Source organism: Cupressus sempervirens, chromosome 9 (genome assembly GCF_028749045.1).
Source record: "Cupressus sempervirens isolate cs-2001-9-10 chromosome 9, ASM2874904v1, whole genome shotgun sequence".
Classification (NCBI taxonomy): domain Eukaryota; kingdom Viridiplantae; phylum Streptophyta; class Pinopsida; order Cupressales; family Cupressaceae; genus Cupressus; species Cupressus sempervirens.
In genome coordinates this window covers 698,820,921-698,831,680 of record NC_143126.1, presented here as the reverse complement: position 1 = coordinate 698,831,680, position 10,760 = coordinate 698,820,921, and the positions used below count along the sequence as shown (strand labels likewise).

At 35.0% G+C, this 10,760-nt stretch overlaps 1 pseudogene; it reads right to left on the bottom strand.

Moving 5' to 3' along the window:
* Window positions 1-1,618: 1,618 nt before the first annotated feature.
* Window positions 1,619-2,301, bottom strand: LOC149540645 ((R)-mandelonitrile lyase-like pseudogene; annotated as a pseudogene).
* Between the last annotated feature and the right edge of the window lie 8,459 nt (window positions 2,302-10,760).

The window sequence follows — 10,760 nt, the reverse complement described above, 5'->3', positions numbered from 1 at the left end:
AAGCTGAGACGAATTCTCAAAGTCACTGGAACATCACATCAAAAGCGTCTTCTTCACATGTGAATGGCGAGGCAACATGCCAACATTATATCTATTAATTCTAATGAAGAGCAAGTGATCCAAAACAGCGTAGCTGAAGTGAGAACCATGCAAGGATAAAGCCGCAAGCAAGGAAAGTTAGGAGTAGAGGAAGTTTCCAAGTGTTTGAGAAAATGTCCTTATTCATCTTGCACGCAGTAAGGAGGGAATACTGACACTTAGTGTGGGTGTATCTCACATATATACTCATAGATGGCATTGATATACAACAAACACTATAATGGTTTGAAGAATACATTAACAAGCCACAGGTGGAGAATGGAGCTTTTAAGTAATTCTCACTATGTCTGAAATATTGCTAGAATGAAAATTAAGGGATAACATGCCGTAACTCTACACTCCATAGTTGATAAGTAGCCGTGCAAGATGGAATATTTAGAGAAACCATTGAGAAATCAATGCTCTTAAATAGAGAATATAAAGTAACTCACATCTTCCTAGTGTGCAACCGGCTCATTGGAAATATCGGATGCATGTAAACTATTCGACAAAATGCCAAGTCAAAGATGTGCTCATATTGTTTGACGAAATGCCCCTGCTGCATCTAAAAGTCGAATTCTCAAAGTGAAGTGAAGATTTTGGTGAATTTTTTTAATTGAAGAAGATTTAACATCAAATTCGATATAAAGAAAAGTGGCTATTGACTCCACACTATTGCCAAGATAGCCCTTGACAGGTGATAATATGAGGTATAATTTTCAGGGTAAGGAACCTCTTGTAGTACTAAAAAGCATGCTCCCCGAAATATCCAACACAAAGATGGGGCATTTAGAAATTGCAGACTTCTGGAAGATGATGAGCAAAGAAGATAAATCACCCCTGGCACGCCGAACGTTGGAAAGTGGTCTGGCCCATGCAGGAGGACATCCACTCGTAGTTCAATGTGTGGAATTGGTTTTAGAATGTATCAAGGCATATGATCAGAATTCGAGGGACATCAAGACTGCAGGAGGTAATGTCGTGGCAAGGTTGGACATTCCCTTTTGTCACATTCCATTTTCCCCTTCATTTCTAATTTCAAAAATCTCACCCACCGTATTTTTGTTTTCTGTCTGTTCTACTGGTCGTCAGGTGGTAGGTGGGCATTTGGCTCCAGGGGCAAACGTCAACTACCGTATTAAATATTCCAACAAGTTTATCTTTGAACAAAGATTTCTATCTGTAGAGTAGATAAAGCAGAATACAAAATATGAATGAGAGAAATTTCGTCCTTCAAATGTGGTGGGTTTGAATGGACTTTCCAACCTAAGGAGCCAACAAATTTGAATAAGAGCAAGAACAAAATATTTCTATTGACTTTGTGTGTTTGAACGTAGACTACGAAAGTGATTTCAAGAAAGAGTTTATGTATAAATGTGTGTTCATTGATCTATTTGTTCTATCCAATGTCAACTGCCACGTAGTATCACTATTTCAAATGACCACGCAATTGAAAGCCCACATGATTAATTCTAACTTCATCTAAACCTAAGAAAAAAAAGCAATTGATCTCAGACTAAAAACAAATAATCTTGCACAATTATTCACCTGAATAAGATTTGAAGAGAACTCTGGAGGCGGTTGCATTGAGTAGAACAACAATATTATCTGGGAATGCATACTTCTACAGATCTACAGATGTGTGTCGTTTGCCATTGTTATCAAAAGTACAACCACCAATCTTTGTACCCTCCAAATGATCCAAACTATACCCATTGGAAGGAAGCACTCCTGCTTCAAGAAGAGCTTCTTTTGCAGCTGATGATCAGACAGAAAGAGGATCTGGTCTAAATGCATTCATTTTCTCCACCCAGAGAAAATACTGATTCACCAGTTTCTCATCCCATCCCATTCCTCGAATATATTCCAAGCTTGCTCTGCTGTAAAACCCAGCATTAATGGCAGTTCCGTCTCCTAAAACTGTGGCTCTGTCAACCTGAACTCCGTCCTCTGTTATAACTCCCTGAGCTATAGAAGTGTAGTTATCTTCTTCTCTGAATGGTTTCCCATAGGCATCAGCATTCTCAATGTCAGGATTTCCATAAGGAGAACCTCCTCTCTCCAGTTACAAAACAGAATAGTTTTGTGAGAGTTGCAGCGAGAGGACAGCCAGCTGTACCTCCTCCAACAATGATGTAATCATATTTTTTAGCAGATGCTTTATCGGCATCTACAGTCATAAATGGATATGGATAGATCTCAGCACCTACAATTTTTCCACCATGATTAGTTGAGAGTGATACATAAGCTTTGACCTTATTTTTGGAAATTAGAAAAAGACAGAAGTTTATGCAAGGATGAATTCTTTATGATCTGAATGATAGTAGAAAAAAATATGCCAAAAATACTATGCTTTTGTATATCTGAAAAAATAAATCAATATTTCAATTTTATTATAAAGTAAAAGAAAAGAGAGTTGTTGTAAGATTATTAATAAAATGAATGGAAATAATGCAATTGGACCAGAGAAGTCTTAACTAAAAGATAAACATAGAAGGGAGACTTATTTGTTTTAATTGAATTTAAAAGAGGTAATAAGAAAAGAGTTAATAAAAGTTGAAAATACTAGATACTTAAGACAATAAGATAACATCTATATAATTAAAATTTAATTCTTCCAGTTTTATATCTTTAATTATTTATTATTAACATTATTTCTACAGGTATTCTATGGTTATTGGTTTGGGGTTCCCATTAAAATCTTTTTGTTTTATCAAAAATTTTAACTGTGGTTCTAGCTGGTTCAGGCTCTCTTCAAAAGCTCTTTGAATTCACTTCTTGTTAATTCGGTTCTCATTTTGACTTAATGTTATTTTGACGATCTTGCTTTTTATTTTATTTTTGCTGTATGGATCCCACTTTGTGGTGTAGCAATAAAATAGTTACAACACAATCAAGGTTCAAATTCCATAATTGAACCATAACAAGTGTTAATAGTGGTGGAAGTACAAGAGTGTTGGACAGAACAATTTTGGTGATCTTCCAAGTGGTGTGTAGGAGTTTGGAGGTAGTGGTATTAGAATAAAGGGAGCGTGGAAGAAAGGTCATGCAAGTGATCAAGTTCTGATGAGTGCAAGGTCCCACACATCAAAAATGGATAAGGATGAGATCATTCCTGGAACAAATTTAGCAAAATAGATATGCAGCTATCCTCCCTTCAAATTGCACCATTGACTAAATTTCAAAAAAACGTAAACACAATGAATTTTTGAAATTTTAAATTTTTGATCTTCATGATCCATCGAAAACAACTAAAATTTTGAGAAAAATTCGCTGTATTTTATGCCTCTCATTTTTATCAAAATATTTTAAATGTAGATTATTTTGTCATCCTTATGTAATAACATATCTACTCTAATATTAATGCGTATAATCATAATTTTGCAAGAAGTACCTGATCAAAACTATATGATAACAATGTTATAGTGAAATATAAAATTAAAAAAATAAACAACTGTACTAACCAGAAGTGGGTGTCGCTACGTGCATGCTAGCGAAGAACAGGAAGCATGGGATGAGAACTAGAAGCTCCATTCTCGCTCACAAAACTCACAATCTCTCTCGTTTTTAGAATTTTCAAATCCGATTAGCGAGTTCCAACCTTTTTATAAGACTCAAGTGATTTCGGTTGAAATTGAAAATTTAAAGTCGTTCGTTTACCCACAATTAAAAATAAGAACAGAGAATTTTGTCACGGCAACATGGATAATTTTATTTGAAACAAACTACTTGGGTATAACTAAATGTCAAATCACATTGAAGCCTCATTTTTTAATATGGATATTTAATGCAATGTATCTGTCACCAAACCAAAAAAGTTCTACCCGTTGACTTTGCTTTGGGGAGCTGGCTCGAGGATTTGCACCAGATGTGACAGTTTCCAGAATTTATTAATTAATTTATAAATCACAGATATATAAATTAATAAATTAATTAAATAATTAATTAATTAATTAATTATGGAAACTGTCACATCTGGTGCAAATCTTCTGCTATTTAGCCACGGGCGGCTTGCATGCCATGGGCCTGCCCTAACCCATCTTCTTGTCCGTCCGCTAACTACAGTTTTGCACAAACTCTAAACTTTTTGAGAACTACAACGTGGTATTTTATTTAATATTCATAAATGTGATTTATAATATGTATCATGTATATGCATGATAAATATATATTATTTTATATTTATATGTTTGTATTTTTTATTTTATTTTATTAATTTAGAAACTTGTTGAAATAGAATATAATGAATTTTAAAAAGTTGTTTTTAATTTTTAAAAAGAAAAATTCTATTAGCTATAGAGAGATTAAAAAATATAAATCATTCACCGATAGTCAAGAAGGAGGCAAAGCCTCACACTGATGCCAAAGAGGCAATAATACAATAAGGAAGGATCATACACAACAAAATCCCAAAAAAAGAACCACTAAACTAATGCAAAATATCAGAATAGGTATCCACCCACATGGTCCAACCGAGTGGGCCTTACATCCAAATGATGTTCTTTTGCTCCTAGATATGGGACAACATAAAGATCTCCTCCTGACTGGCCTTATGATTCTTTTTAATGGCTTGGTTCAACTTTCGACAAGTATGCTCGAACCCTCGCAAATTATCAAGTGTCCTCCTCCATTGGTACCCATACTTAAGCTCATAAGAAAAATACGTAGCTTGACCATCCTTGAGAAATCTTCATAATTTGTCCTTTTCAATAATCATGGTGGTTTGAACCTGCAAGAATATTTTAAAATGTCTGAGTTTATGAAAAAAACTCAGTAAGAACCCTTGGCTTACCTTGGTACTTTTCCTCATTCCTGCACTTCCAGATCTGCCAAAGAATGTTAGAAGACAGCATATTCCAGAAAAAATTAACATCTTTACTAAGCCCATTAATGTGACCCATAACAATTTCAATAATATTCACATTAAAAGGACAGTAAAAACCAAAAAGATTCCAAATTTCTTTAGCAAAGAGGCAATCAAATAAGATATGTCTACCAGTATCAGGTAGCCTGCAAATATTACATAAATCAGAATCTTGATTATCTCTATTAATAGGCAGTCTATCAATTAACATAAGCCATTTAAAACATTGGATCTTTTGCTGAACCAAACTTTTCCAAATGTAATTCAGCAATTTATACCAAATTTTATTATCAAAAGAACAGTACCAGATTTTGTTCAAATGAGCAATAATATCCTCATTATGATCAATGATCTTGTATATGTTTTTAGCCTTAAGCTTATCTAAGACAATTCCTTTTGGCCACTTACATTTAAGGTGCCTATAAGAGTCCACATGAAAAACACAAGGAACGTCTTTAGAAGCTTGCATAATTTAATTATAAGTCCTCTTGTGAGGTTGGGGAAAATTAAATTTACTTTTAAGTTCATCCCACAGAATAAGAATATCATGCTCAAAGATATAAGCAAATTGAGTAATATCAGATTTAGCCCAAGATTTGTCAGAACATCCCTGGTAGAGGGCTAAGGGTTTATTGTTTGTACTCAAATTCCACCAAATGAATCTCTGACCATGAAGTTGATAATCATCATAAAACTCCTTATTGGTGATGAACCTTCGAACATGGTCCTAGGCATGCCAAATAGACTTAAATATGGCAGAACGAACAATGATAAAAAATTTACCAACAATAAGGTCACAGAAAGGGAGGTTTTTCCAAGATCTAGCCTCCTTGGGAAAACCTCTCTCAATGTTGTGTCTAACAAGCACTTTCCAGGGACTAATGACTAAAAGATCCACTTGGCGGAAAGAGCTATACCTTGCAGCTTGAGATCTTTTAACCCCAGCCCCCCCAAGGACTTATCAGTATGGCACCAGTCCCATTTAACAGCATGATATTTTCTTTTGCCCTTGCCATTAGACAGAGAAAGTGCCCAATAGCCTTTTGAATCTCAAGAATTTTGTAGTTATTAAACATCTAGGCAGAAGAGTAATAAATACTATAAGAAGATAAAAGCTTTTGACAAACTTGAATTCTCCTAGCTAGAGATAACGATCTGTTATACCATTTATTAAGTTTATTTTCAATCTTGGCCTTAACCCAAGCCCACATGTCCTTGAGTGAAGGCTCAACAGAATAGGGGATACCCAAATACTTGACTATATTTTTGGGGCCTCCCCATTGAAACTTGTGTTGGAAGAACCATTCAGGCATCTCTTTAAACCAACCCAAGCAGATAGACTTAGCCTAGGAGATCCTAGCACCCAAAATCGTACAAAATAAATCCAACTTGATTTGCAGATTCTTAAGGTTATTGTCAGTTAGCTCAAAGAAAATAGTAGTGTCATTAGCAAAGTGACTATTTATAAGCTCTTCATTATTAGGCAGGTAAAGCCCTCTAACTTTCGGGGACAGAGTATCATCTCTAAGGATATAATATAAGGCTTTTGCAGCAATAACAAAAAGAGGAGGAGCTAATGGGCAACCCTTCCTGATATACTAGCTAAGAGGGAAAGGTTCAGAAATAGATCCATTAATCTCAATTTGGGCACAAGCATCAGTGAGCAGAGTTTGAATAGCCTTATAGAAGTACAGAGGAAAACCAAAAGACTGGAACATCATGATAATGAACTTCCATTCAACTCTATCATAAGCTTTATCAAAGTCAAGGAGGAGCAAAGTAGAATTTTGATGAGAACATTTAGCCCAATCCATAGCTTCCCAAGCAGTAATAAGATTCTCCAATATATATCTACCTTTAATGAACCCAATTTGGGAACTACTAAAAAACTTAGGGAGAATGTGAACCAATCTAAGGGCTAAAACTTTCACTAAAATTTTATAAGAAATGTTAAGGAGTCAAATAGGCCTCCAATTCTTGATAAGAGTTTTGTCCCCTTCCTTGGGAAGGAGTTTAATAATACCTTTGTTGATCTTAGGACTAAGAGAACCAACATTAATGACCTAATTATAAAGATCAAACATATCCTTGCTGATCCAACTAAGGTTAGCCTTATAAAATTCAATAGAAAGCCCATCCGGCCTAGGGGCCTTGTTATCCTTGAGAGCATTAATAGCCCCCTTGATCTCTTCAATACATATTGGGGTCAAAAGAAGCATAACATCTTTAGCATCTAATTTAGTAGGAATAAGAGGTCTACATTTGGATCTAATGTCCTCAGCCTCCAAGGAATCTTTGGATGAGAAAAGCTTACTATAGTAATCAACAAAAGCCAAAGAAATACAAGTAGGATTAGAGACTTCCTAATTATTGATAACGAGCTTGTCAATAGAGTCTTTAATCTATTTTTACTTAAGAAAATTAAAGAAAAATTTAGACCCTTGATCACCATGCTGGAACCAATTAATCCTAAAACGAATTCTAGCTCCATGAATTTTAGTCCATTGATGCTTGCTAAGGGCATCTTTAGCAGCAATGGCTTGGTTCAAAAGATTCGCATTAGAAGGGTCAACCTGAACATTAAACTTAGCAGTTTGAACGTTAGAGCAAAGAAAATTTTCAATGAATCTATGGTCCTTGGCATACTTTTGGCCTATGGTTTGCAGGAAAGTTTTCCAAGCCAAGAGATTAGCCTTCCATTTGTCAGTCATGAATGAGTCCTTCATGCTAAAGAAGTTGATGTTTCTGATAAGTTGCAGGGCACATAAAACATCTTCATCGTGCATCAGCTTAGTATTCAGCAAGAATTTGGAAGAGGTAGGTTTTTGATGAACAGGATCAGAATTAATGCTAATATGGGTGAAAATAGGATGATGATCAGACAGGGTGGTGGCAAAAACCAAAACAATGTTACCGTTACTATCACGAAGAAAAGAAAAGAATTCTATATTACCATAAAAGTGATCTAATCTGGAATAGATCCTGGATCAACCTTGCTAGAAATTGCACCAAGTGTGCTAGATTCTAGGATGAGAGTCTTTATTGTTAGCTAGAGGGACAAATAAATTTTTTGAGCTAATAAACTTAGACCAATGTAGATACTCATAATCCTTTCATCTGAATGGGTTGCCACCAATTTTATCCTTTTGGGACTCAACCATATTGAAGTCTCCTCCAAAAAACCAAGGAATATCAGGGAGAGTAGACAGTCAATTCTAGAGGGAGATTCTATCCTTAGTATTATTAGGAATGTAAATAGAGGAAAAACCTATTTTTCATTATTAATATTCATAGTAAACCAAATAGCCGTTTGACAAGGGAAACCACCATTATCAGTTATGAGTTTCACCCACTTGGGATTAACAAGGACAACAATTCCACCTTTACCCCTGATATGGCTAGAGTAAAACTTAATGGCATCCTTCCAAATAAAATTTAGGTTGATATCAAGCATGAAACTAGTAACTTTAATTTCTTGCATCATAAACAAATCAACAGAATTAAAAGAATCTAAAACACACTTAACAACATATTTTCTATCCAAAGACTCAAGCCCCCTAACATTCCAAGATAAGCAATTCATTGAGACACATTGCAAGGGGTTTCGCACACATCTTCAATAGTCATGTTGGGACTACTAGGAACATCCCCAAATTTCTTATTAGAAAAATTGCTTTTGGACTTTGGTGGCCTCCTACACCTATTGGTGGAAATGGTGTCTAATTTAGGAGTCTCATCAAGGATTGATGGCTCCATATCCATATTAAGATCAATGAGAACTGACCCAGAAGAAGGGATGACTTTGAAAATATAATCATCCTCAATTTCCTTAAACACCTATGGTGGAACCCTTGGCAGATTCAAGGTGGGCTTGACAATTTCAATGGAAGAAGCAAGACGCTCAATCATGTCAACACTTAGCGAGGGATTTAATATGGGGTGAGAATTTGGATTAACATAATTGGATTTGGGGATACCCGAAGTAGTACCTTTCCTCTTTTTCCTATTTCTAATTGGAGTAAATCCATCATCTAATTTAGGCCCCGACATAGTCTCTGGAGGGGGAGATAAATTCAAGTTAAGAGCAAAGACAACCTAGTTAAAATATGAGGAAATAAGAGCCTTCATAGCAGGTTGACCATCAAATTTAGAAGTAGTAGGGGGGTTAACTGGCAAAGGGGACTTGGAAGGGGGATTATTTCTATTGGAAGACTTAGTAGAAGGTTTATTAATGATGGGACAATCTCTACACTGATGACCCTCCTTCCTACACAGAAACAAGCATTCAAGCCTGCTAAAATTTCAATAGGGCAAACAAAATCTTCATTAAGCACATTAATATTAATTTCAGAAGGAATTTCTTTGCCAGGAAGGAGCAATATAAGAACCCTAGCATCCATATGAATTTTGCCCATCCTAATAATTTTGCCCAAATTTTCCAATAGCTATGGCAAAAAATGCCAAAGAAAGGGCAGTAAGGTTTTCACAAGAATCCATTTGGGCACTGAGAGGGCCAAAACTTCCTCAAGGATTGCTTTAGGGGTCCAAGCCAACGCTTGAAAGGTCATCGATGCAACCGTCCAATTTTTTTTTTTCAGAACCTCTTGTTGGGTGTCATGATTAGCGAAAAAGATAACAAATTGCCACTTTGAATTTGTCTGCAAAATGTTATGTGCAACTCTAGTTTGACATTCTAGAAATTATGAAACCAATCATCCAAAAATTTGCATGGAGGACATTTTTCAATTTCAATGACAACAAAAAAGATTGTAGTGTCTTTAAGCGTACCTTTCTCTTTAATAATTTCGGCAACCATCTCAAAATTAGGAACTCAAGAAAAATGAGTCAAGGAAGCTAGAGGGCTCTTACCGTCCTTGGCAACCTCATTGAAGTTTTCAGGGCCAGTAACAACAAACCTCGCTTGTTCATGAACATCACCTGTTGAGTTGGAAATGACCTCTAAGAAAGATTTAGCTTTGAATGATGAATGCTGGAAAAAAAATTAGTCGAAGGTGGAGGAATAAGGAGCTGCTTGGAAGTAAATGCATCACCTATAAGAGAGTTAGAAATAAATGGAGCAATGGGTGAAGAACAACCACCTTCAATGGTCGTATGCACCGGGACATCCAAGTCTCCACCGCCATCAACCCTAGACTTATCCTTTGCCACCTTACCGGCTGTGAGCATGACTAGAAACCTACCTCCAACACTAGAAGTGGAGAAAACAATCAGCAAAAAAGAGCAGACCATAGTCACCATTCTCAAAATCATTTTTAATAATTTACAATAATAGATATGTATTTTTTATATTTTTTTAATAATACATGAACTTATAAACTTGCTTCTTTTACTTGAGACTTTTGTATAGATTACTAATTTATAATAATATATTATTCATAGAAATTTTGGATATATTACTAATTAACATTTATTATTTTTTAAAGTACAAAATATTTAAACTTAAAATAATCTATTGAATTACTTTAAAACAAAACAAAATTAACACTCAATCATTTTCTTAAAATGTAAATTGAAAGGTATGAAATAAATTTAGCTGTCATGAAAAAATCATATGATAGGTAGGGTCAGCCGTCAAATTCTAGGCCTGATCCCATGTCATCAATATAAATTTTGAACAATGATTTAACTGCTTGTTAGTCACACAGACTATTTTCACAGAATTTACCACATCCTCAAAATTTTGTAATCTTGCATTGTTATATGTGATTGGTCAACTTAAACTTTTTCAACATTTATTAAGTTTTTTAAATGAAAGAGTTGAGATATAAGCTAAGAAAGTATGGATCATTTAGTTAGT